A 20,015-nucleotide genomic window follows, 5' to 3' on the forward strand; every position below is an offset into this window, starting at 1 on the left:
TAAATAAAAAAACTTATACAAACATCAACGACTATTGTTATAGTTTAGCCGATAATTTTATATATCCACCCGTACTATTCCAAACCTAAACTTTAAAAAATTCAATAATAAATTTAGATTTCTAGCAAAAATTCCAAGTTGGGTACAGTTTAATTACTACAAGTTTTTTTTTCTTTTTTAATTTTAAATTGTTCTCTAATGAATGATGGAGATCAAACAGTGGATATTTAAATCAGACTTAATTTGGTGACTTATGTCATAAAATAATTTAGTAGTTAAAGGGTTGTTTTCATTATTTTCATAAAAATGACCAATAATTCATAGTTAATTAAATAAACAATAACAAAACCAATGATTTACTGCCTTTATTACTATGGGTCGCCCGCAAACTTTAATCTACTTTTTGTAACTATGACCCTCGGCCACAAGTGTAACAATCAGTGTCTCATCCAATTTTGTTATGATAGTGTGTACTAATTTCTTTTATTCAAATTAATAATTATGTTTAATACGTCAAAATGTAAATTCAAAATTTAATTTAGTTAATTCATTCTCTTATGTTTAGTTAACCAAAGAATGTTATTATTTGAACCCATAAAGTAACCTCAATAATAAAACGAGATTGTTTTCTCCCTAAAGATCTTGAGTTTGAACAGCTATATTTACAAAATATGTGTACGTTTTAAGAAAATTTTGAACGTATTTAAATACACATTAATTTTGTTCTAACTTTTTAGTTAGGCACAACTATATCATGAGAAAGTTAATTATGGTGATATTATAATAATAATTTCTTGTACAACAGTTTCTCAAACATAAGGGCAAAACCATGCATATATGATCATACATAAAAAAAAAGGCATTATTATTTTGAACATGCCACAACTTTAAATACATTGGCAAGGTCTCTTTCTAGCTACTCATCTCCTCTTTCAAAACGAAGCTTCATGCAATGGAGGCCTTTGGGAGAAGCCAAGGACAACCAAAAACAGCTAAAATTGTCCTAATAGTAATCTTTGTCACCTTAGTTTTCCTCACAATAATCCCTGCATTTTACCCTCTCCTAGGGTATCCTCTGTACCTCTTAAAGGCTTCATCCCCCAAGCCCTCGCCCGCCACCGCATACGACTCCCGAGAAGCCGAACTCCGTTCTTCGATAAGGATATCCGAAGGAGAGGACTGTGACATATTCTCAGGCGAATGGGTACCGAATCACAACGCGCCGTACTACACCAACACGACGTGTTGGGCGATACACGAGCATCAGAATTGCATGAAATACGGAAGGCCCGACACGGAGTTCATGAAATGGAAATGGAAACCTGATGGGTGTGAGCTCCCTGTTATGAACCCAGCTCAGTTCCTGGAAGTCGTTAGGGGAAAATCTTTGGCCTTTGTGGGTGACTCTGTGGGTAGAAACCAGATGCAGTCCTTGATATGCCTCCTTTCAAGAGTAAGTCACATTTGTTTTCCATCTATATATTTTTTACTACTTCACTCAACATATGTGATAATTACATATTATGGATTTAAACTTATAAACTTTATAATCACTTTATTTAAAAAGAAATAATTACGAAATATAGAGATAAATTCAAAAATACGTTTGAGTGTTAGTATACAAACCAATATAGTTCGTGAATTCTTAAAAAAAAAGTAATTTGTAGATGGATTGATACAAATCAAATATTAGGATAAACACAACCAATAAAATAAATAATAATAAAAAATTGAATTTTAAGATAGATATTTATATGCCTAAACAAAGGTTGGGTCCACTACTGCGGTAATATTATTGCACGGAAAATAAACCCCGGACAAACAATATACATACACTATTGCTTCATATAAGTTGATAAAAAAATTAATTAAAGGAATTGTAATGGGTTTTTTGTTTATAATGATTTTAAATCTTCATGTATTATTATTGAATTAAAAATACGATATTTAGCTCTAATTTTCCTGCTTGCACATATTTGCATGTATGCTTGTGAAGCAAAATTGCTAAAATGATTAACATATAGTTGTTGAAATTCTATCCTTAGATTTAATATTAGAGTTGATGCATCAAATATATATATATTTATGATTTTTTTTATATTTTAGGTGGTCCTAAAACATGTATCCAATCAATTTTAGTAAGTAGCAATGTTAGTTTACCTAAGCCAATATGTAAAATCAAAGCTTAGGTGAAATTAGGGGGTGGAATCTTTAGCAACCCAGTTCAATTATTAGTTCGCATAATTAAAAAGCATCATAAGTTTTATGTAAAGATATGACAGCTCGAAAATAAAATAAAAAGCTGAAAATATTGGGTTTTATAATATTATAATAATTTCAAACTATTCATACAGGGAAAAAATCATATTCTTTAAAATTATTCAGCTAGATACTAACAAAAACATAATGCCAAAAGAAGAAAAAAGGTGAACAAGCTAATAATTAAGACAATTTGATTTATATTCATTTTAATATTAATTACTTTTTTAGAAATAAAATGTTATGCAAATATAATATATTAATTTATATATATTTATATTGTATTTGTGCCACGAAAATAAAAGATAATGACACTATAAATTGAAAAATCGAAAATTCATTTTTTTAATAAAATGTAGTAAGACTAAAATGAAGTTATTTAAAAACAATGATGGAATTTTTAAAATAATTTTATTGTCTTCATCTCTAATAATTATTAAGATGCTGGCTGCTATCTAAATGTAGACATTTCATCTAATTGTATTTTTATGTCAAGTTTTACTTATGTTAACAAAAATGGCGAATTTGATACTTGATGGCACTAAAATCTATCATATTCCTTCCACGATGTAATATTTTTAAACATTTTTCTATTTTAAAAAAATAATAATAAATAATAAAGATTTGATAAGATTTCTTTTATTATGTGAATAAATTTAATTAAAATTCCAAAAATGAAATACTAATTATCATTTTTTGTATAAAATAAATTATGATAGAATGAATATAGTACATTAAATTTAAAGAATAGATTTATAATTAATATTTAAAATATTTAATTTAATTAATCGATTAATAAATTAGATATAAAAATTATATCAAAAATAAAAATGATAGGATAAAGAAAATAATAAGAATGGAGATGTTTCTTTAATGACATGAATACGCTAGGTTTGATATTGAATGATTAAATATTTGCTTTTGAATAATTATCACTACAAAACGATTCCCATCATGGCCAGTGGTCACAAAATAATTTAATAATTATTAAAAAAAAAGCAAAAAACCGAATAAAAATAAGTTTTCAAATTTATAAAATAAATTCTATATACATTTTAATTGAAATATTTTATAAATTAATTATATACAATTGAAGAATTCTCTGTTAGATTTCGTCTCTCAGTCATTCAAAATCTAAGGTTAGTTAAATTCTAATGGTAAACTGAACTATAAATTTTATTTGTTAATTCTCCTTTCAGTCTGTTGGATTAATAATAATAATAATAATAATAATAATAATAATAATATTATTATTATTATTATTATTATTATTATTATTATTATTATTATTATTATTATTAGTATTAGTATTATTATTATTAGTATTATTATTGAAGTTGACGTATTTGCATACAGTTATAGGTAACATGGGCTCGTTTGTCTGGTATAAACTTGCTCATAGATTTTTAATATGTTTTGTCGCCAAAACATTAAATTATTTGGTCTAAATTCTATCTGTATCCGATAATGTTTTGCTTTGATCCACACCATAGGTTGCTTTGTTATTCATCATCGACTCTTCCCAGTACTTACTGGATAACTGGATAAGGTTTAAACCACTAAAAATCTTTTGCTATTAAAGACTAATACAATATTGGAATAATATTTTTTTAATATTTATATTATTAAACTTAAATGAAATTATTATTAAATAATAAGTTATTGTTTCAGGTTGAATATCCAATAGATGTTTCGCAAACACCAGACGAGAGATTCAAACAATGGAAATACGTGACTTACAATTTCACCGTTGCATACTTTTGGACACCACATTTGGTGAAATCAGAAGAAAGAGAGGACAACAGCGGTCCGACGCAGACCGGACTTTTTAATCTCTATCTCGACGAATTCGACGAACGATGGACAACCCAGATCGAAGAATTCAACTACTTAATCATCTCCGGTGGCCATTGGTTTTATCGTCCGTCGGTTTTCTACGAAAATCATCGGATCGTGGGTTGCCATTACTGTCTTATTGAAAATGTCACGGACTTTACCAAGTTCTATGGGTATCGAAAGGCTTTCAGGCCGCTTTTAAAGCTATTAACAACTTGGAAAACTACAAAGGCATAACGATTTTAAGAACATTCGCACCACCACACTTCGAGAATGGATTGTGGAACAAAGGTGGGAATTGTGTGAGAACGAAGCCGTTCCGAAGCAACGAGACCGCATTGGATGGTGATAACATGGAGTTTTATATGATTCAAATCGAGGAATTCAAAACCGCCGAAAGAGAAGGTAGAAAGAAAGGGAAGAAGTATCGGTTAATGGATACGACGCAAGCGTCGTTGTTGAGACCGGACGGTCATCCGAGCCGATACGGACATTGGGCACATGAAAACGTGACATTGTACAACGATTGTGTGCATTGGTGCTTGCCTGGTCCGATTGATACTTGGAACGATTTCTTGTTTCAAATGTTGAAGATGGAAGGAGTAAGATCACATAAGGAGATGCTTTTGAGAGGTGACAGAAGAATGAGATTCTAATAAATATTTTAAGTTTGTTTTGCCTTTTAATGTTTATTATTTGTTTCTAATTGTTTATTGTATGGTTAGTACTTTTGTTATTGATAATTCATGTAAGTTGGGTCGAAATTTTAGTAAGAACAATTAGAATTTCTAAGAGTGTTCTTAGAATTTCTAAGAGTGAATTAGAGTATGTTGATAATGCTCAATTGAGTATCGGATAATGCTCATTCAACTAGCATTGTAAATATGCTCAAAATTGTCATTTCTTGATAATGCTCAATGTTGATAAAGATAATGCTCATTCAACTAGCATTGTAAATATGCTCAAAATTGTCATTTCTTGATAATGCTCAATTTTGATAATGATAATGCTCATTCAACTAGCATTGTAAATATGCTCAAAATTGTCATTTCTTGATAATGCTCAATTTTGATAATGATAATGCTCAAATTAGGTTATTCCATTAGTATTGGAAATGACAATTTTGCCCTCACTATTTAGCCTATAAATAGTGAGCAATTTCATTCATTTTGATATATCTCAAGCAAACATATGCTTTGAAATACTCCTATCTTTTGAGTGTTGTTTGAGTTGATTGTTGTTTGAGTTGAGTGTTGTTTGAGTTGAGAGAAGAGCAATACCACCAAGTTCACTCCAGTTTTCGGGTGTACGAATTCTTGGAGAGTCGTGTTAACCTCGGGGAACGGTCCACCTACTGTAGCGATTATAAACATCGGGGCGATTTCGTTTCTAAGGCAGTGGTTTTATCACGACACGGTTTATCAATATGTTTCTTTTAAATTAATATTTATTTTTCCTGTCAGTGCTAACGGTGTTATTTTGCAGTCCATATTTCCAACAATTTAGAAACGAATTCCTTTATACTGCAACCATGACAACATCTTTGAGCAAACTGATTCTCGATTTTACCAAGCTTGATGCACTTGATGGAAAGAATTATAGAAGATGGTCCCAAAGAATCCTGATATTCTTCGAGCAGCTTGATCTTGACTACATGCTGCTCAAGCCACCAGCTATCATGCCGCCAACCCCAGCTACCGGTAATGATGCGTATACGGTCCTGAATGATGATGCCTTAGCAACTGCAGTCATGCACTCTCTACCTACGAGAAATACGAGAAAGACAACAAAACGGTGCGAGGACATCTGCTCAGTCACATGTCAAATAAATTATTTGATATGTTCCTTAGAGAAAGGAGCGCCAAGGCAATATGGGAAACTCTAGAGAAAAAGTATGGTGCGGACAATGCGGGATCAAAAAGTACGTTGTCGGTGAATGGCTTAAATTCCAGATGACAGACGACAAGCCGATAATGGATCAAGTCCATGACTATGAGAACTTAGTCGCTAACATCATTGCCGAAGGGATGCAAATATGTGAGGTATTGCAAGCCAATATTCTCATTGAGAAGCTGCCCAAGTCCTGATCCGACTATCGCAATTCTCTTAAGCATAAGAAGAGAGAAATTTTACTTGAAGAGTTGGTGGGCCATATGAAGATTGAAGAAGCCAATTGTTTAAAAGATAAGGTTACTAATTCTCTGAGTAATTTATCTTTTAAAGCTAACTTGGTTGAGTCTAGATTCAAGAAACGAGGGGATCAAGATAAGAAGACAAAACCTCAGAAGGCTACCAACTTCAAGAAGTCAGAAAGGCCAAACCTAAAGGAAAGACATTCAAGTGCTATGTTTGTGGTTTAGCCGGCCACAAAGCTTACCAATGCAAACACCACTCAGACCGCCAGAATGACAACAAGCGCAAATGCATGTTGTAGAAGAAGATGATGAAATCATTGCTGCGGTGGTCTCAGAAGTTAATCTGGTGGAAAATAGTTCGGAATGGGTAGTTGACACTGGCGCTTCGAAGCATTCTGCGCAAGGAAGGAGTTTTTCACTGAATTCGAGGATGGGAACACAGGTGAACGTGTGTACATGAGGAACTCTAACAGCTCTGAAGTGCTAGGCAAAGGCAAGGTTTTACTCAAGCTGACTTCTGGTAAAACTCTGGCTTTAAATAATGTTCTGTATGTACATGCCTTGCGTAGAAATTTGATAAGTGGTGGGCTTCTGAATAAGGCAGGCATTAAGTTAGTTTTTGAGGCAGATAAACTTATACTTTCCTAAAATGGTGATTATGTTGGGAAAGGGTTTTTAAGCAATGGTTTATTTGTCATAGAAACTCAATTTAATGAAAATAAAGCTATCACTTCTACTTAAATTGTTGAATCCATTGATATGTGGCATGCTAGATTAGGACACGTGAATATTCATGCTTTAAAGAAATTGATGAATATGAATGTTCTGCCTAAACTAGACACAACTAGCTTTAACAAATGTGAGATTTGTGTATAAGCTAAGCATACTAGATCTCACTTTAAGACTATTTCTAATAGAAAGACTGAGCTGTTAGAACTCATTCATACTGATCTAACAGATTTTAGAAACACTGAAAGTAAAGGAGGAAAACACTTCTATATACCGTTTGTAGATGATTATTCAAGATATACAAAAGTTTACCTCCTAAGAACTATAATGAAGCTGAAAATTTCTTTCTTATTTATAAGGAAGAAGTTGAAAATCAGTTAGATAAGAGAATCAAATGGGTTAGATCTGATAGAGGTGGTGAATATGGAACTAATTTCTTAAAAGATATTTGTGAAAATAATGACATCATTCATGAAACTTCAGCCCCCTATTTTCCTCAACAAAATGGTATAGTCGAAAGGAAAAATAGAACTTTAAAAGAGATGATGAATTCTTTACTAATAAGTTCAGGGTTATCATATAATATGTGGGGGAAACCATTCTATCGGCAACTCATATCTTGGACCGAGCTCCTCATAAGAAATTAGATTATACCCTATATGAATTGTGGAAATGATACACTCCTAATTTACAATACCTGAAAGTGTAGGTGTGTCTGGACAAAGTGGGTTTGCCGACTTTAAGAAGTCCATCATCGGACCTAAAACCGTTGATGCAGTGTTTATAGGGTGTGCTACGAATAGTGTTGCATACAAATTCATGTTTTTACAAGATTATTCTATTTGTGAGTCAAGAGATGTTGTTTTCTTTGAAAATACTTTTCCTTTAAAGGAACCGAGACAAATAGAATATATTTCATCAACTTCTTCTAGTAATCCTGCTAGGTCTTCTGAACAAATTATTTTTGAGCCTAGAGGAAGTAAAAGGCAAAGAGTTGGAACCTCTTTTGGACCAGACTTTATTACTTCCTTTATTTCTGAGATAAATGATTTAGACTCCATTTCAGATCCTATAGCTGAAATTTTTCTGTTAGATGAGGATCCTAAAACTTTTGAAGAAGCTATAAGATCTATCGATGCAAGTTTCTGGAAAAGCGCTATTAATGATGAACTAGAATCGATAATGTCTAATCATACTTTGGAATTATTTGACTTGCCTAAGGGATTTAAACCAATCTGCAATAAATGGGTCTTCCGGAAGAAACTGAGGCTAGATGGTTTGATTTAGTGGTACAAGGTAAGGTTAGTCGTCAAAGGGTTCACTCAAAGGTTTGGTTTAGATTACTTTGATACATACTCTCCCGTTACGAAAATCTCAACTATTCGTGCATTATTTGCGCTAGCCTCTATTCATAAGTTGTTGGTACATCAAATGGATGTTAAGACTGCATTTTTGAATGAGGATTTAGATGAGGAGATTTATATGGAGCAGTCACTAGGTTTTAAAGGACCTGGTATGGAAGGCAAAGTCTGTAGACTTAAAAAGTCACTTTATGGGCTTAAGTAGGCTCCTAAACAGTGGTATGAGAAATTCCATAAAAATATTCTTAGTTTTGGTTTTGTTGTGAATGGTTCGGATGTTTGTGTGTATTTGAAGATGTTTGGCACTAAATGTGTCATCATAAGCTATATGTTGATGACATGTTGATTTTCAGTTATAACATTGAGTCCATTAACAACGTAAAAAATTTCTTGACCACAAAGTTTGAGATGACAGATTTGGGAGAAGTCGATGTAATTTTAGGAGTCAAAGTTATCAAAACTGAAAATGGATTTTCTTTAAATCAAACACATTATATAGAGAAAGTGCTAAAGAAATTTGACAGTTTTGATGTCGTCCCTGTTCAAACTCCTTGTGACCTAACATACATCTCTTTAAGAATAAAGGAAGTAGTGTTTTCCAAACTGAATATGCTAAATTAATCGGAAGCTTAATGTTCTTAATGAACTATACTCGACCTGATATTGCTTATGCTGTGAGTAGACTGAGTAGATATACTCATAATCCAAGTAGTGAACACTGGATTGCTCTTAAACGCTTACTGAAGTATCTTAAGGGTACTTTGGATTGGAAACTTGAGTTTGTTGGCTTTCCTGCGGTACTGGAAGGATATTGTGATGCCAACTGGGTTTCTGATAATGATGAGGTAAGCTCCACGAGCGGGTATGTTTTTACTTTAGGTGGAGCTGCAATCTCGTGGAAATCATTAAAGCAGTCTTGTATTGCTATTTCTACCATGGAGTTAGAGTTTATAGCTCTTGACCTAGCTGGGCAAGAAGCCGAGTGGCTCAGAAGCTTGTTAGCAGATATTCCATTGTGGGGAAGACCGACTCCTCCGATTTCTTTATTGTGTGATTCACAAGCTGTAATATGTGTGGCTAAAAACCAAGCTTACAATGGTAAGAAAATACACATTCGCATAAGACATGAATCAGTTAGACACTTAATAAAGAATGGAGTGCTCTCTTTAGAGTATGTGAAGTCGGAAAGGAACCCGGCAGATCCACTTACCAAGGGTTAAGTAGGAAGCTGGTCTTAGATTCGTCGAGGGGGATGTGTCTAAAGCCCATTGGTTGAGGAATTCATGGTGGATACCCAACTTAGTTATCTAAGTTCCATGTGGTCAAACGAAACCTAGAAAGACTCATAGTGCACATTCCTACTGCCTATCCCTATGATGAATAATGTGCATGCCCAGGATAAGCTTAATTGCTCTTAATAAATTCATAGCCCATGCTTTGGGTGGTCTTAGTGAGAAAGATTTGATGAATTTACCGATTTTGGTTGAATATTTATTCTTAATAAGTTCATAACCCAGAGTTGAGTGGGTATTTCTAATCGCGAAAGACTAGATGAACTTACCACTTGAGAGGATGAGTTTTCTTAAACTCTTAATGAATTCAAACCCAAGAGAATGGGAGTTCCTAGTGAGAAGGACATATTGAATTCACCGAATTATGAGGTTGAATATTTATTCTTAATGATTTCTTATCCCAGAGTTTGGGTGGTTCATTTTTAATGAACTTGAAGAAAGTCACCATACCCTTTATGTGGTTGAGCTATTATAAAAGCTCTTAATTATTTCATAGCTCAGTTTGAGTGGTTTATGTTGAGATAAACTTGATAAAATAACCCACGTAAGTGAGAAGGATTAGCCACCTTCTATGAAAAACATTGGGCCATTTTTCTAGTATACTTATTAGAATCCTGAGGAAAAAGGGCTAAACATATATACGCTTTTGTATATACTCTTTGTAGACACATCGAGGACTTTGGTGGATGAAGGGGTTAGTTGTGTGTTATGAGTTTACCCCCATCTTAGAAAGTTCAAGACTAGTTTCACTTATATAAGAGAAGGATTGTTCATCATCATTATGTACTAGTTCCAGATACGTTCACTAGTGCTTAAGCAACTAATCTCGCTATTGCTCTTCTCATGTTCTAACTTCATTGCTCTCATCTTTACGAAATAATTCTTTCGTATTAGTAGGGTAATGTTGATAATGCTCAATTGAGTATTGGATAATGCTCATTCAACTAGCATTGTAAATATGCTCAAAATTGTCATTTCTTGATAATGCTCAATGTTGATAAATATAATGATCATTCAACTAGCATTATAAATATGCTCAAAATTGTCATTTCTTGATAATGCTCAATTTTGATAATGATAATGCTCAAATTAGGTTATTCCACTAGTATTGGAAATGATAATTTTGCCCTCACTATTCAGCCTATAAATAGTGAGCAATTTCATTCATTTTGATATATCCCAAGCAAACATTTGCTTTGAAATACTCATATCTTTTGAGTGTTGTTTGAGTTGAGAGAAGAGCAATACTACCAAGTTCACTCTAGTTTTCAGGTGAACGAATTCTTGGAGAGTCGTGTTAACCTCGGGGGAACGGTCCGCCTACTGCAGCGATTACACACATCGGGGATAATTTGTTTCTAAGGTTGTGGTTTTATCACGACACGGTTTATCAATCTGTTTCTTTTAAATTATTATTTATTTTTCATGTCAGTGCTAACGGTGTTATTTTGCAGTCCATATTTCCAACAGTCTTCCAGTGATCGAGTGTGTCATCAGAGTATTAGAAAGAATTCACGGTTATGAGAGTAGCAGGTTCGACCTTTTGCTGATATTCGAAGATTTTGAGCTGATAAAAAAAGTACAAAATAAAGGCTCTTGCCTTTGAGAAATTGGTTTGAACTTTGAAGGGCGATCGTTTGGTCTAAGGACGTGGTGTTAAAGAACCATCATGTATGATTGTCTCTTCAAGGAGTCAGGGCTCGTGTGGAGCTTTGAAACATTCACACTAAACAAAATCGATGTGTAAACATAGTAAAATATTTGTATAAAATCGGAGCTCAAAATATGATATAATCTAGATAAATTTAAAGAATAATAATTATAATGCTTCAGAATATTACACCGTAATTTTAGGCAACCTTAGGGAATCTTGCGTGTTACGTTTGTGCATGGTTAACCCTTTACCACCAGATCCAGTGGTGATTCGGCCTGTCATCCTGGTTGTTTTGGAGCAGTCAATTTCTCTGAAGGAGGAGGGTAGGCATCCGCTCAAGTTTGATCCAGCTACCGATCATACTAAGAAAGTTGACGTTTTTGTTAAGGTTTCAACCGATGAAGATAATCTCATGTAGGACTAAACAATGATTTCTTCTGAGGATATATAGGGTTCCGTAAATGACAATCGGTATAATGAAAATAGTCGTAAATGACAAGTGGTGATACTTGTCATTTACACCTATTTTCATTACATCGATTGATTTTTACCGTTTACATTGTTAATTTAGTTAAGAATCGATACTTTATATATGTGTATCCTTCAATTATTTTTATTATTATTACAATGTTTAGCCCTCAATTCTAGGGATTTTTGGCTGCCCTTGGTTGCATTTCCCGTATACCACCCAAATCATAAGTCTGAAACGTTTCTGACGCTTTAACTATTTGAGAATCAGATGCATCGCCATCAAGATTTTAAATATGCATATGCTTCTACATCAATTATGTTTCTCTTCTACGGTTTCGGTTTACGGTTATCCTATCTTTATGAGCTGGATGAAATGGATCCTATCCGAAAGACATTCTTCACACATCTAATCTTCTAGCTTGTGCCTCAAAATTATGATGGTCGAGATTTCCCTCGCGTTTCATGTAGGAAAGAAACAATGAAAATTAGGATTAATCAATGATAACATGAAAATTTTCTAAGTTAATAAGAAAATAATCTTACAAATGACATTTGATGTTACCTCCCGAGGCAATAAGCATGTTGTTGTTTGAAGGGAACAAAGGTTGGCAAAGCTCATATTTATAGTGGAACTCAAATTGAAATTAAAATTAAAATTAAAATTGAAATTGAAAATTGCATAATTGTTTCATACTATTCAAGTAACATGTGTTATCAGCCAAAAAGCAAGGAAATACAATACGGGTTCAGTTCAAAGCTGAGTTGATTCACAGAAATAAAGCAGTCACGCTAATGGAAGACAAGACAAGATAATCAGATTGGATTCTTTACAGTGTCCCATCAGAATGTGATCTTTACTGCATAAGTCACATGTTGTATTGTAGAATATTAACATACACATTTTTTGTTTTATATGTTTAAGTACATTAAAATTGAAAATAGTGCATTATGTGTATTGATACAAAATATACACACAATATAAGTAAACCAAACATACAAAACAATGTTATACATAACAATGTTCTAATAGTCTACCCATAAAGAAATTAAACTGAAGAAAAAGAGTTATTTCTGACAAAGTCTGGAACATTAGGCGCCTTCGAAAATTTTTCAAATACTCGCGTATGTTTCCTTTTACTGAGGACATATATAAATAATTGAAATTAGTAAACGAAACATGTTCAATAATGTAATAAGAAACCAATTTCGTATAAGTAGGCATAAATTTGTGTCATACCTAAAGCATTGTTATCATACCCCCGACCCGTACCCGACTCGGATATGAATATGAGGTGTAACATTGACTTTTCAATGCTTTGACTCTTTGAAAATCTGATTAAAATTTGACTTTTTATCTTTATTTTAGTGGTGAAGCCTTCGATAAAACAAGTTACTATAAAAATTAATATTAGACAATGAAAATAAATATTTTCATATATATACATAAACTCTAAATAGTATAGTTACAAAACAGATCAGAGCATTTGCGATTTAAACATTTGTAGTACATTTATAATACATGCCAAAACTTTCAAAATAAACAAAAAAATACCTACTGCTCAAATCGGTCAAATTTGATCTTATTAAAAGGGTATGTTGTCCTAACCTAGCTTTACTCTTCGAACTTCTTTGAACCTACGTGTGAAAACACTCGCACGCTAAGTCGAAATGAGCATAATAAAACATTAACACATTTGCTTAAACATTTCAAGAGAAACATTTAATATGGAAAACAAGATACATTTCATATAAATAACATATATTGTTATACATTGTTCACTTCATATTAACTTGTTTAAATAGCCCAACGCATATCACTGAGAACTCAAGGTATGTGAGTACTTTGAGGTTGTGCACTGTAATTGCAGTCAAAACTGCCGCGTAGAATTTGCACTGAATAGAATATGCACCGAAGTGCCACATAGATTTGTCTCGAAGGATCGCGTAGAATTGTCCCAAAGGACCACATAGAAACCCCCGACTCTTGGCATGCCAATTATACATCTACTTCTCATATTATATAATTTGGGCTTTAACCATTTAAGTATTTCACATAGCATTATTTAAATGATCATTTATTCAAATAGAACATATTTACTCATAGTAACGAAATCAAAACAGTGTTTCAGAAATACAATTTAGGTAAAACATTATAAAAATATTTCAGAAAATAATTCAAATTATTTTTCAATCGAAAACCTTCGAGGTTGGCTCATCGCAAGCCTTCCTCATATCGAATATAAAATAAGTAAGTTGCACTCACCTTTGCCTCACTTAAGCCCTAAGCAAAATCCTTTTCACTTTGATCAATCTCTTTACTACGTCGATTCGTTCGGTACTTGCTTTCGATCAAAATATACGCATTAACATTACCAAAATAAATATTGGAGCTCAATTATTTGATAATCAATAAGCATTTACATAAAGAAATAAAACCTAATTCACAATTTCAGGCTAAACAGTATCGACACTCTACACCCAGTACCAATACTTCCCTTCTATGGTATTAATACCTACCTCAGTACTGATACCTACCTCAGTATCGATACCTGATAACTCCGTAAAAAGACTTAATTCCTAGTCTTTTCACTTAAGTTATTTCTCGTCTAGACAAAGTATGAACTACATTTTAGTTGCATTTAGTTGCATATAGGTTATATTAGATTGTGGTGGATAAGTTTTGCTTAGGCAAGATTTATTTGGTTTGACTGAAGCTACTGAAGAGAAAGGGTTGTTTGGGTTGTGTTTGTGCAGGAATCCTACAGAGGAAGAACAATTCAGTCGTGACAATGTAAAAGTGAAGAGGCCAACATAACATATGAGAACGTGAGGAGCAGATTTATCTCGCCAAGGCAAGATTTATTTGAGGAAGTCTGAAGCAGGTGTGGATAAACCGCATATGTCACACACCAGCTGGATGACCTAATTCACATGCAAGAAAGCCTCAATTATTCTGACAGCCGCCTTTCCTTTTTAAGTTCGAGCAATTAATAACGGCTAGTTAAGGAAACTCCAAAAGTAGACAAAGACTTAGGAGGTCTTTCCTTATAAATAACCAGTCGTAGCCGCCAAATAGGGGAGGCAAGGAAGAAGAGAGAAGAGCTTCACCTAAGGAATGAGCAAGCAACTGCAGTGCTTTCCCACCGTCTACCCACCAACCTTCATTGGTGTCCTCCATAGCCAGACGATAGCAAAGAGGTGATCAGGCCTCGAGAGAGGGTGATCATCAAGGCAGGCGCGGTGCTGATCAGGATTGTCGCGACAGAGCCCCTGGTTTTGGGAGTCGTTCTTCTTTTGTTTTTAACTCTTTATCTATTTGAGGTTGTATTAAACGTTGAATCTTGGATGATCTTTGATAGCACCAGGAATGCTTTACTTGGTGTTAAACTTTGTTTTGCCTGAACAATATTTTTATGTTTATGAATGATGAAGTATGTTTCGCTTATGACTGTTTTGTTTATAGTTTAAATATTTTACCTTAGCACTGTAAGAGCATCGAGAGATAGCCTTGGGTTTTGGTAAAACATGTCTTGGCATTGTAAGAGCATCGAGAGATAGCCTTTTTTTTCTAGATAAGTGATTCTTAAATTTGAGAGAATTAAGATAGATCAACGTGAGTAATGGATTGCATCAGGGATGGTGAAGTTCTAACTTGTCTACCTTAGAGATAAGGAGTGAGTTTCAAACGACTAAAAGGGATAGATTCTAGAGTAGGAGAGACTATGTGTATAGTTAACGCCAAGAGGTATTACTGTAGCAACTGTCTAAGAATACCTAGTAATCCTGTCGGGCAGTTTTAGTGAGTCATAATAAGTCATTCTAAACTGAGAATATTTATTGTCGAGATAATGGTTTAGCATAAGTGCTCTGTGATACGTCTAAATATGTGAGGTTGTTTGCATTATATTTAAACCATCACTTATTTTATTAGTCTGCATTTTAATTTTGCCTCAACCAAACTTTTCTGAAATCATTGAATCATTTTTCTTAGTTCATTAATATTAGTTCTTAGGATAATACTTAGTAGGACTTAGCTTGTGACATTAGTTCTAGTTGTGGTAAAAATATATTTCTAATCCAATCCCTGTGGAGACGATACTCACTCACTACTATATTACCTGCATTGATTGTGTATACTTGCACAGATTTGCTTGCCTTAGCATATACATTTACAAGCGATCAATACCCAAATTGCATTCTAGAATTTCCTCTTCAATTACAGTATTGGTACCTTACTATTGGTATCGATACCCCCATTATCGATACTACCCCTTCAGTATCGATTATGTTCATCCGATTCAAACAGTATCATTACTGTTCTTACACTACTGATACCCTTGCCCAAGATTCACTTATTTCACTTTGAATTTTACCCAAAACTCACCTAAATCTCATACTTCTAACTCCATTCAAGCTCTTAAACTCAATAACATTTATCACAACCAACTTATATCCATTAAATTACCTTTAACATCCAAAATTTTCACTAGAACATTTAAAACTAAAAATCACACCCATTTTTCAAATATGTTTTCATTCCTTTCTAATACTTCAAACATCTTATTCAGACCTTTGACAAGTCAAATATATCTTTAAAATCCAAATACTAATCATTTTTCATCAACTCCCTTAAAAACCCATTTTATCAAATCATCATTAACTCATCAATCTCATAGCTTCTAATCATCTTTAAGCTTTCTTAACCTTCTATACCACCCAAAGACTTAAAACCAATTCAAAAATGAAAGAAACAACCAACTTCAAAATCACTTACCTTAGCAATAGAAGTTCGTGATAGAAATTAAGAAGAAAAGATGAAGAGAATGCTTCTAGGCCTTTATTTTCCTTTATTTTCTTCTTTTCCTTTTCCCTCACATGTTATATTATATAACATTAAAATGAATTTTAAATTCATTTCGTGCCAAAAGACCAATTTTCCCTTCCATACTTCAATCTTTAATAAAATATCCTAAATATAATTTTCCAAATCAATCCTTGAACATTTCAATTTATCAAAATCAAATGGCTAAATTTTAAATTCTTACACTTTAGTCACTAACCCGATGTTTAGGATAATACAATTGTCGTTACAAGATGAAGCATCAAATGGATGTTGACATATGTAATTGTTTGCTATATAAATACATAAATTATAAATCAACCAATGTATGAACATATAGCTTAAAAGAAAGAACATATGGAAAACATGTAACTTACTGGATTATAAATCATTTTTTTGGCTGAATCATCCACCAACAGTGTATTTCTCGGGTATTGAGGAAACGCATTCCAAACATCTTGCAGCTCTTTACAGTAGGTAACCGTATCTTTTGTTTTTTGCACTTTCCTTGATCCTGTTTATAGAAACATCAAACATAAATTTATAGGAATCATAAACAAATAAAAGTAAGCAACACAAAATGACATGCATCTTACCCAAATGAATATAAAGTGGTAACACAATAAAGGTAGTTTGTCAAGTGCACGATCAATATTATGCCTCAGATTGTTAACAATTTCTAAGATTAACATATAATTATAAATTATCCATTTATCTATAGTAATTCATTTGCTTAACAGTGCTTACCTCAACTTGGAAGACCAAATGGCAACAACAAAGTTTTCTAAACAAAAATAAAGAAAATTATCTACTCCTGGTCACAGTATAACATCTACAACATGAACAAAATGACATTAAAATTGTACGTTTATAAGTTAAAATAATGTATAGAAATGAACTAATTTAAAACCTTTGGGATTTTTTTGAAAAGAAAGCAAGGACTCATTGACATAAAAATGACAAGTTTTCTTGTCGTTATTGTTGCATACACCATATATTTGTTTGGATTTTCATCCTCGTCATCATCATCTATGATGTCATCATCTTCATTCAGCACTTGGTTGTCCACTGCTGTTATAAGAAAAGCAAATACATTTTACAACATATAAATATTTAGAACTTAAAGAATGAATTACCTAACTTGTATGATGTCATTGACAGAATTCGTTATGCAAGTTGGAGACTTCATCAGGCAATGATGAAATATCGGCTCCTATTTCCCCAAGTTGGTCATTAATGTGCCCCACACGAGAATCAAAATGCTCACAGAAATTACCCATGTATTCCATCACTAACTTCATTGTAATATCCTCTTCAGCCCTAGTGTCTTCCATCAGTTGGTGGTCGTCATTGTCAATGGGGTCCAATTGCTCTTTCTCTTGTTCTACTCCAATGCCATCTTTTTTACTTCAACTGACATTTTCAATAAATTCGTATCCGGATTTAGTCATGGATAACATGTCAATCTTCTGGGATAATCGAACAGGGGAGTCAAGTGAAAAATACACTTTATTCTTCTTCAACAGATGGATAATGACACATCTATATGGTAGTGAAGTTGTAATAGATTCACCATTTCTAACTAAATTAAAAAGTGTCTCAAATATCAGTTGTGCAATGTTTGGAGTGGTTTTTGAGCTATACTTTGCTAACCACCAATAAACGATATCTCGAATTACGAAAAACTTTCCACTGGAAGGCCGAATAAACCAAGTGAGCATTTTGTGAAACACTCTGGCCTCCACATCTAGGTGAATGGGGTTATTTCTATCCACACGTTTAATTGTAGGATCTAAACCAGTTTCATCGGAATCCCCTTTATTCTCAACACCTATACCTGCGGAAATAGATTATCTTCCCCATTACATGAGTATTAATTCTGATGATGTTGTTCCTATTAGGCTTACGGTGGAATGAAGCATTATTGTAGAACGTTCGAATAAGGTTAGGGAAATGTTTTGGTTATACACCGATAAATTCAATCCAACCCCAATCTGTAAATATCTATTTAAATTCAATTTTATATTTTTCATCGAACATGAAATCCATGTCAATAACACGTTCGGGACGAATCTTTCTTTCTTTGAAATGTCGACAAAAGTTTTCTTTCTCTTTATCGGTTCTAAAGTTTTTGTATCAAACAATCTGATTTGGTTAGAATCCCTTAGTTGAAAAGAAGACCTTGGTTGAGAAGAAGGTTTTGATTGAGAAGACTGTGTCTCAGACGTTTTAGAGCCATTTGTAGGAGTGTATATAGAGGTTGTTACATGGAACACAAGCACATTAAGGGAAAAAAACAATCGATTCCCTAAATCACTAAAACCCTAATTTAGGAAAATATCTGAATAAATTTACCTACAAATCTTATCGTAATAGTTGAAAGAAATGTGTCTAGTGGAAGATATTGTAGGAAGCTTAAATGGTGTAATATTTCTGAACGTCAGTATTCATCGGAGTGGAAGAGTTCTCTTATGCCTTTTGGGGGAACGATATTTTGATTACAAGTAGGGAGGATCAATTTTTTTTTAAATAATGAAGATGAAAAAAATGTGGTATCGATTTGTTTATAGGTTAATAATACTGTAAACGGTAAAATATTGTTAACCTAACCGGTTAATTGGTTTAATATTGGTAATTGTGTTGAAAGTATCGGTGTTGTTTAGATTGATAGTATTGATACCTATACAAAAAGTATTGATACTTTATGTTTACGCCTATTATCATTAAACTGGTAGATTTTTACCGTTTACATTGTAAATTTACCTATTACTTTAAAGTAATAGGTTTCGAAATTATAAGTATCGATACTTGTGACATGTGTGTCGATACTTTCTGCATGCATGTTGTTTGAGAAGCATGCTGGACTAAAAGTATTGATACATATACAAAGAGTATCGATACTTTATGTTTACAACTATTATCATTAAACCGATATTTTTTACCGTTTGCATTGTAAATTTACCTATTACTTTAAAGTAATAGGTTTCAAAATTATAAGTATTGGTACATGTGATACGTATATCGATACTTTTTGCGTGCGTGTTGTTTGAGAAGCATACTGGACTAAAAGTATCAATACCTATACAAAGAGTATCGATACTTTATGTTTACGCCTATTATCATTAAACCTGTAGATTTTTACCGTTTACATTGTAAATTTACTTATTACTTTAAAGTAATCAGTTTCAAAATTATAAGTATCGATACTTGTTATACATGTATCAATATTTTGTGTGTGCAAATTGTTGAGAATCATACTGGACTAAAAGTATTTATACATATACAAAGAGTATCGATACTTTATGTATACCCTATTATCATTAAACCGGTAGATTTTTACAATTTTGATTGTAAAATTACCTATTACTTTAAAGTAATAGGTTTCAAAATTATAAGTATTGATACTTGTTATACGTGTATCGATACTTTTTTGCGTGC

At 32.9% G+C, this 20,015-nt stretch overlaps 1 pseudogene; it reads left to right on the forward strand.

The window, feature by feature from the left end:
• The first annotated feature begins 890 nt into the window (after nt 1-890).
• LOC120197094 lies at nt 891-4,887 on the forward strand (annotated as a pseudogene).
• Nucleotides 4,888-20,015: the final 15,128 nt, after the last annotated feature.

The sequence above is a fragment of the Hibiscus syriacus genome, unplaced genomic scaffold (assembly GCF_006381635.1).
Source record: "Hibiscus syriacus cultivar Baekdansim isolate YM2019G1 unplaced genomic scaffold, ASM638163v2 tig00117046_pilon, whole genome shotgun sequence".
NCBI classification, from domain to species: Eukaryota; Viridiplantae; Streptophyta; class Magnoliopsida; order Malvales; family Malvaceae; genus Hibiscus; species Hibiscus syriacus.